A 19,998-nucleotide genomic window follows, 5' to 3' on the forward strand; every position below is an offset into this window, starting at 1 on the left:
ATGCACGCACAAGATTCAGGGCATTGTTGGCCCTGAAGGCTCATCTAGAGTTACATGTTTTAATCCCCCTTTCCAAGCCTGCCTGTTTATCCTCCGCATCTTGCAGTTCATTTGCACCGTTTGAGCCTCAGGAATCTGAGGCAGTAACAGCTTTGAAGCTGCTCCACTGCCTTTGACAGCCCACATCCGATTAGTTGCTTGCTGTTACCTCCAACAATCTCTTGGCAAAATCTGTGCCATTACATCCCATTGTTTCTTTATTCTCAAACTCACATCTGATGATGATGTGAGTGATCTGATGATGATGCTAAATCCTATGTGCTTCCTAGTGTATGAAATTAACACTGGAACGTAGCCCTGAAAAGACCCATTTTATCCAGCCCATTTTATCTGGGACTAAAGAAATTAGGGTGGGGCCAAGGAAATCATGCAGAGCAGCCAAGAGAAATATGCTAGACATTGCCACTCCTCCTTCATCCTTCTTGGTTATTTCCCGGACCACATGCAGAGGCCCCACGGGCTACAGACCCCAAATGATGGTGGCAACAAGCTTGGGCTTTAGAGTCTGTGCTTGAATCCTGATTCCAATAAGTCAGGTCTGGGTCACCTGGGGCAAGTGACTTAAAATCTTCATGCATCAAATTGCTTCTCTGTAAAATAACAGTATCTATTACATAACTGCTGTGAGGATGACATTTGAAAATATATGTTAAACACTCAGCCTCAAGGCTGTATCTAGATTTGGTAGGGCTTGAAGTTTATACACATAAACCCTCCCACAAATTGACGAAAGGGATGAAGTAAGGTTTATCAGAGCGTGATAAAGGGCAGAGTATTGTCCATAGACTGAGAAGTAGACAGGAGTTATGAGAAACACAGGAGAGAAAAAGAAATCGTGAGAGGCAGGTCTACGGCTTGAAGAGTCAGTGATGTCTTTTGTTGACCTTCTATTGATGCTACAGAAAGACACTCCATGGGAAGATCCAGGGGAAACCTCTCCACTAGGTTGTCCAAGAAGAGCAGGGGTCTGCTGAAGTACTGGGAGAAGACCCTGGACAGACCATGTAGACCAGCGGAAGATAGGGGCAAAGGGTGGGGAGTAGGTAGAAAAGGTAGAAAGGTAGAAAAGGTAGAAAGCAATTCATGCTCAAAGAAAAGTCCACAGTTGGAGAACAGACCAGAATATCAGAGAGGAAGCAAAAGATATCATATTCTTGGGAGAGAAGATGGCAGAAGCTGCACTGGAAAACAGAGTCAACTCGACCCTTCGGCCATAGCATCCTAGAGAAGAAGAGAGATCTGAAAGCGTGCCACACCCACAGCGGGGAGCAAGCAGGCCTTACTCTGAATCAGTAGCCCCCATCATGTGAGGATACACAGCGGTTTCCTCCAGCGGCATCACCAAGCTCTGCAGCAACCTTAGGAGCCAAGAGTGAGAAGATCTCATCATCAGGGTGCACGTGGGGTGTGAGTTACGTGATGTTGGCGTTTCTGCCTATTATGGGACCCTAAGATACCCTGGGACACTTGGGGACTTTGGGTTATTCTCACCTGCCTACTGCAGAACTGAAAACATTGGATTGTCTTGTGGTTTTCTTTCTTCTGTTTGTTAAATTGAACTCCATTCAGACGTACCGTAATTAAAGCTTATGAAGAGTCCGGTCCTCCAGGATATTGCCGGGACGGCAGCCTGAGCCAAGACGGAAGCAATCATCCTCCACCTTCACCCCATAGAATAAGCTTAGCTGCCCCTCACTTCTGAAAACGGGGGGGGCTCCAAAGTTAGACTCGTCAGAGCCTTCCTGCTTCGAGGCCTCCACACTTCTTCCAGGCGGCTGCTGGACCTCACCAGGCAGCTCAGTTTTACCTAAATCTGACCACTGAGGGTCAATCTTTACCTTTGTAAGAAGAACTTACCCAGCGTTCATGGTATCATTTTTTCCTCAATGCTCTGGCTCTGAGCGTATATAATCCTGTTTAAATACCTGGATCCTTTCTCTCCAGATACAGCCCGCTACCAGATGGCTCAATACCAACTGCACGGGTGCTCCTGCAAGTCCCCGTGCTCCTTGTATCTCTCTGTTTTGGCCTGTCCCACTGGATCTCTGGCTTCATCTCATGCTGTCTCCTCTGCCTGAAACCTTTTTCCCGTAGGTCTTTGCGTGACTCACTCCTGCCTACTGTTCAGGCTGGGCTGAAATCTCAACTCCTCAGAGAACCCTGTTGTGATTAATTTACCTAAAACATGGCATACATCTGTCATTCTCTTTCACCTTACTTGTGATTGTAGAATGTATGTATTTGCACTCATTTATTATCCGTCTCCCCCACTAGAATACAGAATCTACAAGGAAGTCACTTTGTCTTGTTTACCACAATAACCCTAGGACCTAGGGAAAATTAATAAATATTTGTTGATTGAAAGGATATTTTACCTGCCCATTGATTTTTTTCCTCCAGCAACAGCATCTTGCTCTTTCCCTTAAGCATTAGCCCCAAGTTAATAAGTCCAGTCCAGCTCATCCCAAGAAAGAAAATTTCACATTGATAGAGAATTATATGCATGCATTTTGAACAAATATTTGTGATTTTCTATATTGGGGAAATTTAGTCAATAGGTTCAGGCTTCTGGAAAACATTTGCTATTATATTAGCCACCTCTGGGGTTCTCTGTACTTTTTCTAGAAAGTGTGTATAGGACTGGGGGAAATGGATGAGGATCATTCAATTATAAAGCTCAGAAAACTCCCTCTTGGACTCTCTCTTGGCTTTAAAATAGAAATGAATAATGTGTAGAATTCTCCACTCCCACTGCTGCTTTTGCAGAAAGACATGGTGCTACACTATAAGTTCCATACATCAAAGCTGTGACTGGCTTGTCCGTTTCTGTAAACCAAATACCTAGAACAGCCGTTGGCATGCAGTTGGTGCTCAATAAATGCACATTGAATGCCTGTTGAATGAATCCAGTGACCAGAATCACAAACATTTACCAGTTAACCAACAGAGTCTCGGGCCTTGAGAAGAAAAGAGTTGGCCATAAGACCCCAGAGTTAGTACTGCCAGAGTCACTAGAAGACCTGCATGTTAGCATAGTAAGGAGTGGCAGGCTGGAAACCATCTTTGCTGGTTTTATAATTTTACCTACAGTAATTGAGTACCCTTTACTCAATAGAACTTAGCTCCCAATAGTAAGTCAATTCTATAATGGGGGATTTCATTCTTCCATTATTTTGAAGGCATTTAATGTCTAAAAAAGGGGGTTATGCCTGGACTTGGTGTTGGAAATTAAAAGGAAGACATAATTTGCATGTTTTGACAATGCCTTCACACATTCGCCTATGAAATCCTTTCTTAAACACCCTTGCAAGCATGTGAGAATCAGGATTCCATAATCCACTTTTAAATGGTTTCCTCCAGAGGGTCATGTACACATGTTCCCATCTTGCTTTCTCTCTACCTTCTGATTTTACTCATATGCTTGGTAATAATCACCACAAGGATGGGGTGGTCGCAGAAAGCAGAGCATTGAGCAGTGTGTGTCAGATGTCTGTGTGTTTTCCCTTTTACCCTGAATGTGAGGTCATGCCAAACTTTGCATTGCCAAACTTAACACTGGACCTCACCTTAAAGATAACATTATATTTTTCCTGAAAATAATCAAACTCCAGGCAATAACATCAGATTGTATCTCAGTCCCTCCAGAGTGCCTCACTACTTTTAACACGTGCATGGTAAAGAGAGTGTTTTTCTTGATTCTAGCTGTATTCTAAGGCAAAAGCCTAAAGTGCACTAGAGTGAGGCACTGCAATATTTTCACAAGTGTTAAAAGGGATCCCAGCTATCCAAAATAGGTTGATGTGTCCAGACGGAGACCATTGTGTTTGCAAGTGATGTCTAGGCCTCCTTTCTGGCACACAGTTGTTTAAGAAACCACTCTTCTTGCTATGCCGTGATAATCTCACCTCATTTCCTCCAAAAGCAGGACAGAATCAGAGCAGCATGACTAAGGATAATCTCTAAAATGTGATTTCAAATGGAAAGGAATGAAGAGATTTTTCAGAGACCTGGAAAGCACACATTGTTTAGGCTGATCCAAAGCCATCCCCAGGAGGTATGATGGTTTTAAGAGGGCTGTGCATTCTTTGACACGCCTGCCACTAAGAGGTAGACTCTATGTTCTCATTTCTTGAAAGTGGGTGGGCCTATCATTGCCTCAATATAAAGTGTACAGCAGAAGTAACACTGTGTGATTTCCAAGGCTAGGTCTGAAAAGGGTCATGCAGCTTCCCCCTTGCTCTCTTGGAACACTCACTGTTGGTGTCTTCAGATGGCCTGTAAAAAATCCGACTATCTTGAGGCAGTCCTGCTGGAGATACCACGTGCAGAGACCACTGAGAGAGAGAGAGAGATGACCAGCGAGCCCCAGATGTTCCACCTCCAGCTGTTTGATCTTCCCAGCCCAGAGAATGTCATACATGTGAATGAAGAAGACTTCAAGATGACTCTAGCCATAGCTGCTGTCTGTAACCACCAAGAGCTGGAAGCCAGAAATCTCCAGAGGAGACTAGATGACCTCAGAACCATGAGAGACGCTAAGAAATTATTATTGTTTTAAGCTGCAATAAATAATTGGAACAGGAGACACAGTGCACATAGTGTGATGTAGAACTCAACCCAGCTGATTCTCCTGCTCAGTGCAGGATACAAATCTATGATAGAGAGCACTGATGTGGCACACAGAGACAAGGTAATGTCTCATAGGACAGTAGAGTTGGTAGCTATCTGCAGGCTACAATTTGAGAGAGACTCAGTGGAACCTCCCCCAGGGAACTGCAGGCCCCTGACCGCTCCCATAGTAATTGCTTCCTTAGGATCTGCAACCTAGCAAACTTGCAGAATGTTTGAGACTCCACATCCAGTGGGTTTCAAACTAGGAACACTTGGGATTTTGAGAAGCGACTGCCAAGGAGGTAGCGTGCAAAGCAAGCCTGGTGGGTTCAGCTTATTGCCTTTCTCTGTTCTCAGGGCCAGGGCTTCTTCCCAGCCTCACAGATAGAACATGTGACTCAAGTGGCCAATCAGTGCAACACTTTCCTCTGGCCCATATGATTGGTGCAGGCTCAGACCTGTGGTCCATGCCAGGCCAATCAAAATGAACGTCAGGACATTCACAGGGAATGCTGGGAAAAAGATGCTAGTTCTTTCTCAGTACATTGGAATTTAGAAGGATATTGTTCTGGGAGCTGCCAGCAGCCATCTTATGGTGAGGAGAGGCAAGGGATCCTGGGAATGGAGTAGAAAGAGGGAAAGCAGAAGGGAGAGGAGACAGAAATAAACAAAACTGAGCCTAATAACTTTGTTTGTACCTCTGTGTCCAGCTATTCTTGAAGCTGGGTCTTCCTGGACTATTTTGTAATGTGAACCTACAAAATTCTGTTATTTTTCTTGTTGATTAAAGCAACTATAATCAAAGAATATCAATAAGTACATATATGCCTAGCTTCTTTTGAAGTTTATGTTTAAAAAATTATTCCTGTTGCTAAATATGTTTGGAAACAGCTGGTCTTAGTCCAGCTGATTTAGTCCTTTTTGTTTTGCTAAAGAAAAGGAGTCAAGTCAAATTAGTATCCTGGTCACCCAACACAGCCTCACATAATAATAATCATGATGATGATGATGATGATACTAACTGAGCCATAATCCTGGGCAAGACAATGTTCTAAGTGCTATGGATATAGTAGCTCATTTAATCATCTCAATAATATTATAGGGTACTCCTTTTTATCCCCACATACAAATGATGGAAGTGAAGTACAATAGTCCCCCCTTATCTGCAGTTTCACTTTCCATGGTTTCAGTTACCCGTGGTCAACCGAGATACGAAAATATTAAATGGAAAGTTCCAGAAATAAACAATTCATAACTTTTAAGTTGCAGGTTGTTCTGAGTAGCGGGATGAAATCTCACGCTGTCCTAGTCCATCCCATCCGGGATGTGAATCATCCGTTTGTTCAGCGTATCCACACTGTATATGCTACTTGCCCGTTAGTGCCTTTGTAGCTGTCTGGGTTGTCAGATTGACTGTCACAGTATCGCAGTGCTTGTGTTCAAGTAACCCTTATTTTACTTAATAATGGCCTCAAAGCCAACTTTATTATTAGTTGTTGTTGTTAATCTCTTACCATGCCTATTTTAAAAATTAAACTTTATCATAGGTATGTATGTATAGGAAAAAATATAGTATATATAGGGTTCAGTACTATCGCCAGTTTCAAGCATCCACTGGGGGTCTTGGAATGTATCCCCCGCAGATAAAAGGGGACCACTGTACAGAGAGGATAAATAACATTCCTCAGATCACACAGCTAGTAAGTGGTGAAGATTGGGTTGAACCCAGCTTATTCTCTTAGCTATATGCTCTACACCGCCTCTGACAAAGTAGAGTGCTTTTGATCAACCCCTGGGTTCTGGGCCCTTCGTCTTTTTATAGTGCCTCCATTTTTAAAGCATGGAACTGGGAAGGCCCCTGTTAAATGTATGTGGGAGAATTTCCATCGCTGTGGATTCGCCTCCATAATCTGCTCTTATTCCATCCACAAAGTACCTGCCTTGTTCATGTCTGCTTGGTTCTGACATCTTCACCAGAAATGAGAAAATGCAGAGATCAAAGAGAAGATTTTTAACGTAAGTTGTCAGCTTGCTTCTGCTTTCAAAAATTCTCGTGCTTGCAAATATGGCACAATGGTTTATTCCTCCTTAGGACAAAAAAATCAAATTGTAGCCGACTCAAGTCCTCATTTCCCTTGGGTCAAGGAAGACTCAATCTCAGTGAGTATGAAGGTTCTTCCCTCCCACAGCTCCCAGAAAGGTCCAGGAACTTGTATGCAGCATAGAATTTAGGAAGAATTCCCCCTGGTATTTGGTCACCCTGTATGCTCATTGTTCAGATTTGTGAAGTCCCTGGAAGGAAGGTGGCTCTGACAGCTGTCCATCATTCTTGGGTACAGGGCACTTTGCTGAGACTGCTTTCCCAGAGCCTGGTGTCAAGCTTCCCCTTGCGGGCCCTCACAACCATTTAATTCTAAGGAAATGCTAGGGTGCAAAATCAGAACCCACTATCCATTTCTTTGTCTCCATTAATCTCTCTCTCTCTACTCTTGCTCTTTCCACCTATTCCTTCCCTTTGATGAAGAGCACAAACACCCTTACTGACCCCACTCCATTCTTTGTAACATTATTCATATTGCATGGGTTTCAGCCTAAATTAAAAAAGGACTTTAAAATAATTGTGAGGTTTGTAACCATTAAAGCATCATTTATTTTCATATCCCTTTAAATACCTTTTGAAAAATCTCTTAGAAGTCCAGTCCACTTAGGAGTGAGTTAGCGTGCATTTTAATTGACCATTCAATTCAAATAAATATGGAGGAAATTATAACCCTCTTCAACAGCTCAGCGACAATTTAAGAAGAATGAGACCTTGATTGAAACCATTAGGAACTTAGGAACCAGACTTGGATGTGACGGAACAAAACAGCCCAGGAATTTTTAAATCCTGTCTTATTTTGCTTCTAAGACAAACTTTAAAACCACAAAACTAGGAGAGACATTACCTCAAATGTTTAAACCATTTAATAAACAGATTGAATATAATTTTTATAGTTGGTGTTGAGAAATATTGACAACTAAAACTTTATCTTTTTAAAAATAAAAACGATAGTTCTCACCTACCCTGTAGGCTTGAAGCTGGGAAAGAAAACACTTCAATATCTTGTCATCTATTACATATGTTGATCAACCCACATAGTCAGACAAATTCCTGATCAGATGGGCCATCTGCACACTCCAGAGAACACCCTCTTCTATCAGCCACATTTTATTTATTCTCTTTTTGGATCTATGGACACAAGTAGGGATGTTCCAAATTTGCCCAATTGTGGGTCTGTAAACGGGCTGAGAGTTTGAAGACCATGCTGGCAAGCAGTCAGTTGAATTACAAATAAGAATGAAGAAACAAGAAAGAAGAAGCCTATTATGTGTCCGTTACTATGCAAGAGCTTCTTCATAAGCCGTCACATTGGCTTCCCCCAACCCCATGGGAGGAGGTCAGCATATTATAGAGGAGAAACACGAGGCTAGTCTGGTGAAGATCACACAGCCAATAAGTAGTATAGTGAGGATTTATGCATTTATTCCTTCACTGACCATCTCCCAGTAACCAGGCACCTGACTGTATAAGTGCTTCTCAAAGGTTAGCATTCATCAGAATCACCTGCAGGGTTTGTGAAACACAGATTCCTGGGTCCCACCTTCAGAGATTCTGATTCAGCAGGTCTGAGGCAAGGCCCAAGAGTCTGCATTTCTAATAAGCTCCCAGCTGATGCTGGCGCTGCTGGGTGAGAACCTCATTTTGAGTTACAGCCATATACAAGGATGAATGACAAACATCACCACTGCCCTTTCAGAGCTCACAGATGTCAACAAGCAATAATTTAGCTCACATGTGATGGAGGGTCGATGGGTGAGCAGGGGGCTATGGCAGCATGTGGGAAGGGCCTCCACCTGGAAGTTTGGGAATCAGGTTTCTGGGGGAAATTTCAGGCTAAGCTGAGAACTTGAGATCAAGGAAGGATTCTTGCCCATGTGAAAGCAGCTGGGAGGTGAAGAAGAGGAGAAGGGAGAGGGTTCTGAGCAGAAGGGACAACATTTGAAAAGTCTCAATGATGAAAAGACATATTCAAGATGCAAGAAGTCATTAAATACGATGCAGTGGCAAGAGGAGAGACCGCATGTGCAAAAGACGTTGTAAGCTATTTTAAGGAGTTTGGGATCTACACTGGTAACAAAGAGAAGCCTTGAAAGGCTTTAAGCAGAATAGCATCAAAATCAGATCTTTGTTTTATAAAAATAATTCTAGCTGCATTGCAAAGAAGGATAGCAATGTTCAAAAGTGCAGGTGAAGAAGATGCTTAAGAGGCCACTGAAGTTATCTCACCTTTAAATGCAGGTCTTCCAGTCTCCCCATCTTAGAGGCCAGAGCTGGTACCAAAAGCCCCCTTTGGCTTCCGCCAGAGAAGACCCTCTGTCCATAGAAAAAGAGTCCCTCTGGTCTACAGGAGGAAGTCCCTACACCAGTCCTGCTAGCCCCTCACTGCTCCCACACACTCCCATCTCTACACCATTGCTTACAATCACCCTCATGTTGACATACTTGGCTGTGTTTAGGGCAAACCCTCCTCAAATCCTATTAGGTTTAGGGCAGGCTCTACAATGCTGTAATGTCTCTTCAAACTTCTGATGCATTTCAGCCTCCTTTCCCCCAGTTTCCATCCTTCTCTGAGTCTAGAGCATGTATCTCCCATCTTCCCAGATCCTGTATCACAAAGGGCTTTTATTTAGCTATTGTGTGAGCATATTTTTCACCTTCTATAATAAAAATGTTCAGCTGTTTATGAGGTAACCTTCCAAATCACTTAGGCCGAAGTAAATCCCCTACAGTTGTTCAGCAAATACTGATTGAGTGGAAATAAAGTTTAATGAAGAGAGGATATAATTCCACTAACAATGGCCAATTGGCTGCTACAGAGATGGTCATAATGTTTTATTAAAATAATTTTCATAATGACTACTATTTATTGAGCTATTTATTGACCATGTGCCAGATACTGAAATTTTATAAATATCTCATTTAGTCTTCACAACAACCCAATAGAATGGAGGCATATTCTACTGTTATCTCCATTTTCTAGTTGAGGCAAAGAGAGGGGAGATAACTTGCCAGGGGCCACACACTAGTATAGACTCCAGAGTCTATATTTATATATAGCCAGCTCTGTTTAACCCCTGAGACTGTGTTCCTAATTACACTTCATAATGAAAATAGTATATGTTTTAGAAAACTGAATCGCATACCATATAGAAAAGATTATACACATGACTAACCAGGATTTATCCCAGGAATGCAAGATTGATTTAATATCCAAAAATCAAACAATGTAATACCCGATATTAATAGAACAGAAGACATAAACTACGTGATCATCTCAATAGACACGGAATACTTGTTTGACAAAGTTCAATACCTTTTCATGATAAAAATATTCAACAAATTAGGAAAGAAGGGAACTTTCTCAATTTGATAAAGGCCATCTACAAAAAGCCTACAGCTAACATTGTACTAACACAAGATTGAAAAGTTTTCCCCCAAGATCAGGAACAAGGCAGGAAGGTCTACTCTCACTACTTCTATTCAAGATTATACTGGGGGTTCTGGTCAGGGCAATTAGGCAAAAAAAATAAAATAAACAAATAAACAAATGGTATTCAGATTGGAAAGAAAGAAATAAGACTCTCTATTCACAGAAGACATGATCTTTTATATAGAAAATCCTTAAGATTGCACAAAAAAACTATTAGAACTAATAGATAAGTTCATCAAGGTTGCAGGGTAGAAGATCAATATATAAAAATCAATTATATTTCTATACACTCAAAATTAACAATCCGAAAATAAAATTAAGAAGATAATTACATTTATAATACCACCAAAAAGAACAAAATACCTAGGAAAAAATTTAAGCAAAGAAATGCAAGACTTGTACACTAAAAATAACAAAATATTGTTGACGGAATTAAAAAAATATCTAAATAATTGGAAAGACATCTCATGTTCATGGATTGGAAGACTTAATATTGTTAAGATAGCAATACTCCTCAAGTTTATCTACAGGCTAAAATCAAGCCCTATCAAAATCCTAGCTGCATTTTTTTTGCAGAAATTGACAAGCTTATCGTAAAATTCTCATGGATATGCAAGTGACTGAGAAGAGCCAAAACAATCCTGAAAGAAAAGAAATCAAGTTGGAGAACTCATACTTCCCCATTTCAAAGCTTACTGCAGTAATCGTCTTGAATGCTTGGCACTGGCATAAGGATAGAGATATAGATCGATAGAATCAAATTGAGAGTCCAGAAATAAACTCTTATATTTATGGTCAATTCATTTTTGACAAGAATGCCAACACAATTAAATGAGGAAAGAATAGTGTCTTTAACAAATTGTGCTGGAACAACTGGCTATCCACATGCAAAAGAATGAAGTTGAACCTATACGTCACATCATATGCAAAAGTTAGCTAACAATGGACACGAGATTTAAAAGTAAGAGCTAAAACTATAAAAATCTTAGCAGAAAACCTAGGCATAGATTTTTGTGATATTGCATTAGGCAATGGTTTCTTAGATCTGATACCAAAAGCACAAGTGATAAAAGAAAAAAGAGAGAAACTGGACTTCATCGAAATTAAAAAATTTTGTGCTTCAAAGGATGCCACGAAGAGAATGAAAAGACAACCCATATGATGGAGAAAATATTTGCAATCACAGTCTGATAAGGGACTAGACCATATAAAGAACACTTACAAGTCAACAACAAAAAGACAAACCAATTTAAAAATGGGCAAAGAATCTGAAAAGACATTGCTCCAAGGAAGATATACAGAAGGCCCATAAGCACACGGAAAAGATTCTCAACATCATTAGTTATTATGTAAATGTAAATCAAAGCTAAAATGACATACCACTTCACATCCACCAGAATGACTAAAATAAAAAAGACAGACAATAACAAATGTTGGTGAGGGTAGAGAAATTGGAACCCTCATACACTGCTGACGGGATGGTAAAGAATGCAGCCACGTCTGAAAAACAGTTTGGCAGATCCTTAAAAGTTAAACACGGGGTTATCATATGATCCAGCAATTCCACAGCTGGGTGTATACCCAAGAGAATTGAAAATATATCCATATGAAAACTTGTACGTGAATGCTAATAACAACATTATTTATAATCACCAAAAAATAGAAGCTACCCAAATGTCCATCAACTGATTAATAGATTAAAAAATGTGATAAATCCATACAGGGAGTGACTGCTAATGGGTATGGAGTTTCTTTTGGGGTGATGAAAATGTCCCGGAATTAGACATTGGTGATGGTTGCACAACTCTGTGACTATACTACAAACTATTGAATTGCACACTTTACTGAATTTTATGGTATGTGAATAATATCTTAATAAAACTGTTCCAAAAACTATGTATTATATATTAAACATCATATATAACACATTATAATCAATAGTGTGCATTATATATATCTCATATATATTATGATTGTTAATTGTATATTACATGTTATACATGATATAAATGCATACACAATTATATCATATAAAATTGCAGTAAATAATTGGGCACGTTATAATTGTTAATGAGCTCTGTACCACTCCTGGTCTGGTTTCAAAGCTGAAGACACCTAAATTCTTTTGACCCCCACAAAACTTCCTCCTGACATAAGAATGCCATCCCAACTTCCTCCATAGTTCTGACAGTGAAAAAAACCTTTGAGACTAGTCCATCCCTGTGTCAGGTTGTTTTTATGTTTTTTTCTTTTGTTTTGGTTTGTTTTATTTTGTTCAATACATCATGTGGTTATGAGTTCTGAGGTCAGCCTACCGGGCCTCTCATCCCAGCTTCACTACTTTAACAGCTGTGACTTAAGTCAAGGTAGCTCCCTCTGTTTGCCCAGGTTATCCATCTGTAAAATGGGAGGAATAATAGAATTCAGCACACAAGGTCATTAGGAGGACTAAATGACTTCCTAAAAATTCAGGGTGCATTCATTAAAACGGTCACTTATGCTCAATAAATGATAGTAGTAGTATTATTTTTATAGTTATAATCCTGTTTTGTGGATTCAAAAAACATCTTTAATTTTAAACTACTTAGGTCTTATAATTGGGGAAGAGTCAGCCTCATCCCTAAATGGGGGAACACGAAGGGCAAAAGCTCGATAGTCACCACCAGAGGACAGAGCCTGAAAACCCAAATTTGGGGCATCCCTTTTTGCTTCTCTGCCAATGGCCTTTATTTGCTTTTCCTATCTAGCCTGAAGATTAATGGCTGAGTTTAGGGGGAGGACCTTGAAGTTTGCCCATAAATTTTCTGTGCATAAAAGGAAGATTTTTATCACTGAATATTCTGCAGTGAGCATGAGTCAAGGAGAGTGACTCAGGCCATCTTCTTAGAGGTGACTGGCCATAAATCACCTTTTGCAGAAAATTAATCTCCCCTAACTCCTTTGGAAAGTCAGCAATTATTAGTAGAGAGTGTGAGAGAGTCCTCAAAAAAGGAACTGTAAGACAATGTCTCCTTGAGTTTCTTCTAAACTCATTGATATTAGAGAAAAGTTGTTCCCTCAAGTGAGCTTTGGAGAAGGCAGGCAGATGCAGCAAAAGGAAGCCATTGGTGCCTGAAACTCACTACATATGTGAACTGGATCCCAAGAAATATCCAGGTATCTTCAGGGAAAGATAAGATTTCATGAAGCTATTTGACCCAACAATGGATTATTTCTATCTGCTGCTGAATATCTAGGATGCCTTGAAAATTCATTTACCCAGCCATTTTGAGAGTTTGCCTACTGGCACCCAACAGTTGAATATGGATAATATCCAAGTCTTTTGGCCAGTGTAAACAGTGTCACAGAACTAGGAGATTCAAGAAATGAACATTGAAATGTCACCCAGTCCAAGCTCTCACCTGAGGCAGTGTTACATTGAAACCATCACAGACAGGTTTTTCCTCTTTCTTTCTGTACATCTCTATCAGTGGGCTCTTAAAATGAAGTTCCTAGACCAGCAGCATTGACATCACTCGGAAATTTGTTAATAATGCAAATTCTTAGGCCTCACCCCAGATTTACTGAAGCAGAATATCTGGGGTTGGGACTCAGACATTTGTGCTTCAGTAAGCCCTCCAGATGATTCTGATGCATGCTAAAATCTGACTATCACTGCTTTACTGTTGCCAGTAACAGAGCCACTTCAAAGAAGTAACTGGATATACTAGTTAGGACTGTTTGGGGCTGAAGGAAACAGGAAGTGGACCATGGTAGTCTAACTAAATAAGGATTTCTTTTTTGTCACAAGAAGACTGGAAGTTGGCAACCCTGGGCTGATGCTGCAAAACCATGATGTTATCATGGTCCCAGGCTCCTTTTACCTTTATATACTGCCAACCTTGGCAAGTGGCTTTTCGCCTCAGGCGCAACACTTCAAGGCCACAGGATGGCCTCTCATCCATGTTGAAAAGGATGAGATGAGAAGGATGATAAAAGGCAAGGGGTAAAAAGTACTGCAAGCTGGGACTCTCCACTTCTGAAAGGTTTCCTGGCAGCTTCAACTAGTGACCTCCACTCACATTTTACTGGCTAGCATTGGCAGCTGGCTAGATGCAAAGGACAGGGAAGGGGTGAGCATTTTAGCTGGGTACTTAACTTCTCTGAAAAAAAATAAGGGTTCAGTTAGTAAGGTCAAAGTGGAGAAAGGATCTGGGTAGGCAATTAGCAGAGCTGCTAAATGCGCCTGGTAAAGAAGGACTTAATGATTCAGGTCAATTTAAATATTAATTATAGACATTGAATCTTCAGGGCTAGAAGAAGCAGTAAGAAAGCACAAAGAATTTTTAAAAAAGGGTTAATAACTTTTAGTGTTTAAGCTTCAGTCCTGGTAAAATGTTTATACAATACTTGATTTTATTTTGGAAATTACTCCTCTTAATATCAGAAACTGTAACATTTGCAATTGTATTTGAGCTTTCATTTATTATTTCTTCATCACTGGATGATTTTCATTCTTGGCAAAATTTCAGAAGTTGAATGGCTAGCACCAACTGTAACATTTGTCTGTAATACTGGGCCACAGAAGTTGAGTAAGATGGCGTAGGGGAACAGAATTTCATACCCCAAAATATGTCTCTTTGACTTGATTATTTTTAAGAACAAAAGACTCAGGAAGAAAATTTGACCTTCCCCCTAATTGCCTAAAAGAATTTAAGATAGAAAGCCTGTTCCAGGAAGGAGCTATCACCATAGATAACTATAGTATAATATGAATGAGGTGTGGCAGACAGGGAGGAACCTAGCAAGGCACATTTGATCAAAGTCCTCTCCATGTCCCATTGTCTTTGCAAGGATGGCAAACTTTTATTTATCAAACACTTGCTTTTCCGTCTCCATGTGAATTGCCTTCCTTCCATTTGTAGTCCCAAATCATTACTCCCCACAACTTCCCTTGTCTTTAGCTAAAGATGGTATTTAGGGTGGTGGCTTTGGCTGTTTTGGTGAGTTACTCAGTTTTCCTGGGTTTTTCCCATGTATACATATTATTAAATTTGTTTGATTTTCTCCTGTTATTCTGTCTCTTGTTAATTTAATTCTTAGACCAGCCAGAAGGACCTGGAGAGTAGGGGAATATTTCTTCCTCCCCTGCAATGGCTTATGTTATTTTTTCTTGACTGACTTCATTTCACTTAATTGTGGAATTTGTTTCATATCATAGCATTACTTCCTGACCAAAAATTTTTACTTTGCAAACAAGCCAAACAACAATATCTTTATGACAGAGAAGTACTCTTAAATTCACTTGCTGTGAAATATACACAACTTTCATCAGCTACTTTTCTCTTCTTGGCAGCAAAGGTTTAAATTTAATTAAGAAAATATCCCACTTGCACTTAGAACAGGCACCCTCCTAGCCAGCTTTTTTTCTAGTCTTAAACGAAGCCAGTTGATTCGTATCACTGTCTATCAAGCATCCCAATGGATTGATGCCCCTCTACCCACCCCCAACTCCAGGACCCTAGCCAGTAGAAAACTAAAATACCCAATCAACACAGAAGGGATGGGATAGCAGAGTGGAGGCTAAATCTAGAAACTTATTACTCAAAGTGTGGTCTTCCCACCAGCAGCATCAGCACTGTTAGAAATGCAGACTCTCAGGCCCATCCCAGACCTATTGAATCTGACCCTTTAGCGATGGAGCCAAGTAATCTGCATTTTAATAAGCCTTCCAGGTGATTCTGATGTAAGCTGAAGTCTGAGAACTGCTGCCCCTAGAACAATGGTCTTCAATGTTAATTATACATGAAATAGCTTGGGGGTTTAAAAATTATTGTTATGCCCCCTGCCCCAGAAGTTCTGATTTTATTGGTGTGGGGAACAGCTGGACAGTAGGATTGCTAAAAGGCCCCTGAGTGATTTTATTGCACAGGCAGACTAGAGGCATGAGAAAATTCCACTGCTCTCTGTACCAAGCAGAAGACACATGTATTTGAGGGTATATCTCCAATAAGACTCAAAGCCAGTAGCGGACCATGGAGCTTTGGGAGAAATATACACAGTGACTCTTCTTCTTAGGGCCTATCTTGGCCTTTCCTTTAGGGTTCACCTTTCTCTTTTCCTTTGTACCTAGTGCTGTATATGTACCAGGATTCAGTCTGATTGCAAGAAGTTCCTTTCTATCCACTTCTCAGCTGGCATATGAGAGTTGGAGGTAATGAACAGGGGATTTAGGTCAAAGCCCTATATTAATAGAAGAAATGTATTTGCCCTGAATGAACATCCCCTTTGCACACATCCCTCTTGAATCTCTGGCCAGAACATCAAGAACTCAAGGACGTGGGATCCCAGCCATCATCTCTCTTTTTTTCTTTAGGAATCTACCTAATGTCCTATACTACCTTCCAGCTAAATGATGCCCAGTCTCTTTTTTGGAAACTCACTACTCCCAGGGCAGGCCTCTTCATTTTCAGATGCTTTTATGGAGGGTCCAATTATGGATCCTAGATTTGCCTACAGAATGGGTTTCTCTGCATGACATCACAACTCTTCAAACATTTAGAAATAGTTATCAAGCCTTGTGACATTGCGATTTATAATAAGAAATATATATTTGGTCTTTGTCCCCATTTCTGGTACAGAGCTCCTAAAACTCTTGGAATTTCCCAAGTGATGAGAGAGATAAAGTTTTCTTTTGTTGTGTTAATTAAGTGACTTTTGGACCCCACCTAACAATGGGGGCTGGTTGCCAGGAGAACCAACCAGGCGATTAGAGGTTTGGAACTTTCAGTCTCACCTGCTTGACCTCTGGGGAGGGGAGAGGGGCTGGAGGTTGAATAAATCACCAATGGCCAATGATTTAATCAATCATGACTGTGTAATGAAGCCCCCATAAAAATCTAAAAGGAGAGAGTTCAGAGAGCTTCCAGGTTGGTTAACACATGGAGGTGCTGGGAGAGTGGGCTGCTGGGAGAGGGCATGAGAGCTCTGCACCCTTTCCCCATACCCTGCCCTATGCATCTCTTCCATCTGGTTGTCCTTAAATTATATCCTTTTATAATAAACCAGTAATCTACTAAGTGAAATTTTTCTCTGAGTTCTATGAGCTGCTCTAGCAAATTAATTGGACCCGAGGAGTGGATCCTTGGAACCTCTGATCTATAGCCAGCCAGTCAGAAGCACAGGTAACAACCTAGTCTTGCAACTGATATCTGCGGTGGGGGCAGACTTGTGGGACTGAGCCCTTAACCTGTGAAATCTGACCATCTCCGGGTAGATAGCGTCAGAGCGGAGTTGAATTGTAGGACACCCAGCTGATGTCCCAGAATCGCTTGGTGGTGTAGGAACCACGCCACCCTCCACCTCCAATATAGACACACACATTGGAATTGGTATCAGAACCTTTAAGTCTCCTCTAAATTTTCTCTAGATCTTTTTTGAGTTCAGAATTGACTTTCTAAATAGTCTTCCTCTATAGTAGACGTTGTTGGGGTCCAGCCCAGAACCCCTTTCCTGGGCCACATCCTTATTTCCCAGCTGCTCTGAGAGCTCACAGCTATACCCTTTAGAAAACCGCCTGAGGCTGGTGGGAGCCATAACAATGGAGATGTGTGCCACCCCTCACCCAGGGGCAGCCACAGCCAATGACTGGCTGATATGGGGGCAAAAAAGCCCAGCCTCCTCTAAAGGTGGGACAATTTCCATCTCCAGAGAAGGCCAAGTCCATGGCTAGGCCATTCCCTTTTCCTGAGAATCTTCTCTTTACAAATCACTTGAGAGGAATTCCCATGTTAGGCTCTCCTAGGAAACTTGAACTAAAACATCTCCCCTTGAGCGGAAACATTTAAGACTGCTCCTTTTAAGCCTCACCCACGTTGTGACACAGCCTGCTGAGCCCAAAAGGAAAAATCTGTAAAAGAGGGCTGGAGAACAGGTTTGACTGGTTTTGTGGCGTCAGGATCAAGGCTGCAGCCTGGGAAGCCTGGATAGCAGCTGCTACTCCATAGATGCTTTGCAGAAGAGAAAAGACTCAATTCTCAATGCCACTCTCTTGATGCCCCAGCCACATGTAGTAGATTGATTACAAAAAATGGCCCCAATTTTCTACCCCTCCCTGTGTGCACACTTATTGCAACGTGATTTTGCAGTTCCTCCAATCCAGAGGTAGAGTGTTTCCCACCCCTTGAACCTGGGCTGGTCTGTGACTTGTTTTGACTGATAGAATGGGGCAGAAGGAATGGTTTGCCAGTTCCAAGCCTGATCTCCAGATCCCTTGAGCACCTCTCGTCTCTTTCTCTCGGACCCTCAGCCACCACCATGTAACAATGCCCAGACTAGCCTTCTGGAGGATGAGAGACACATGACCCAGCCATGCCATCCTGCCAGACAGCAGCCAGCTGACCACCAAACATGTGGGTGAAGCCATCCTCCAGCAGTTATCCTCCAGCTGGCCACCAACCCCCAGTCAAACCCAGCTGAGATCAGCAGAGCCTGGCCCAGAGCAGAAGGACCACCCAGCTGACCCATAACCCTGAGAAACAATAATGATTGTTGTTTGAAGACACTGATTTTGGGGTGGCTTGCTGAGCAGCATTATTGTGACAACAGTTAACTGATATGCCACAACATTCAGACCCTTCTTGAAGAAATCCAAATACGGGACAGAAGCATTAAACTACAAACTACAAACAGCTCTGCATGCCTGATTCTGGACTCGGGGAGACAGGTTTGCAGCTCAGAACCGTAGAGAGAGCAGGTGTTCTGGTAGCCAGAGGACACAGCACCTGAGGCAGGGGCAGGCTGCAAGCTCAGAGGGGGCCCTGTGAGCAGCAAACAACACAGCCTGAAGCCTTCTGTGCAGTCACAGGGGAAGGAATGAGAAGGCAGGTTCTATTTTTGTTCCATGGTCTAGGAAAATTCTCTGGGAAGCCAGCAGGGAGCAAACCAGGGAAGTTGCCAGATATGGCCACATGGGGCTTCCATTTATGGGATAGAAGGAGATGTGGCATGAACGATGTGGCATAGAAGGAGAGAAGGAGAGCAGGGCCCAGAAATGTGAAATTCAGGGGTAAAATTAGAACTAGCCTTTCTCTTTTTGTAGCTTTAAAATTTCTTTATTGGGATGTAACCAAGCGCACAATGATTTGTACAAATCTTAAGAGTCAAGCTTAGTAAATTGGTGGTATAAGCACTCAGACCAATATCAAGGAGCTTTCTAGCACCAAAAAGGCTCCCTTGTGCCAATTCCTGGTCAACACCTCCCCTCATACAGAATAACCCTTCTTCTGACTTCTACCACTATAGATTAGTTTTGCCTGTTTTTGAAATTCATATAAATGGAATCATACAGTATGTGCTCTTATGTCTGGCTTTTTTTTGCTCAACATTTTGCCTGTAAGATTCATATATGAGGGTACATGTTAGAGTAGTTTGTTCTTTTTATCATTCTGTAGTATTCCATTGTATGAATACACGAAAATTTATTTTACTGCTGTTATAGATAGGGTTCATTCTGGCTTTGACTTTACGAATGAACATTCTTTTGGTGCCTTTGTGGTGCACATGTGTTCTCTTTCTCTTAAGACAATGGTAGCTTTCAATCAATCCCTCTTTTGTCCATCATCTGGCCTGGGTAATGACCTGACACCCTTGGTCACCTGTTGACCACAGGCTTGGGTGAGAATCTGCCTCTGAATCCAGAGCCTGCTCTGGGAGGAGGGAAAGAGAAGGAAAAGAGAGAACAAAGGAGGAGGCAGCTTCAGTGACAACAGAAATGATCAGCAGTCCCTCCTAACTTCACATTTTCTCTCTAGAGGCT

This window comes from Diceros bicornis, chromosome 19, assembly GCF_020826845.1.
Source record: "Diceros bicornis minor isolate mBicDic1 chromosome 19, mDicBic1.mat.cur, whole genome shotgun sequence".
NCBI classification, from domain to species: domain Eukaryota; kingdom Metazoa; phylum Chordata; class Mammalia; order Perissodactyla; family Rhinocerotidae; genus Diceros; species Diceros bicornis.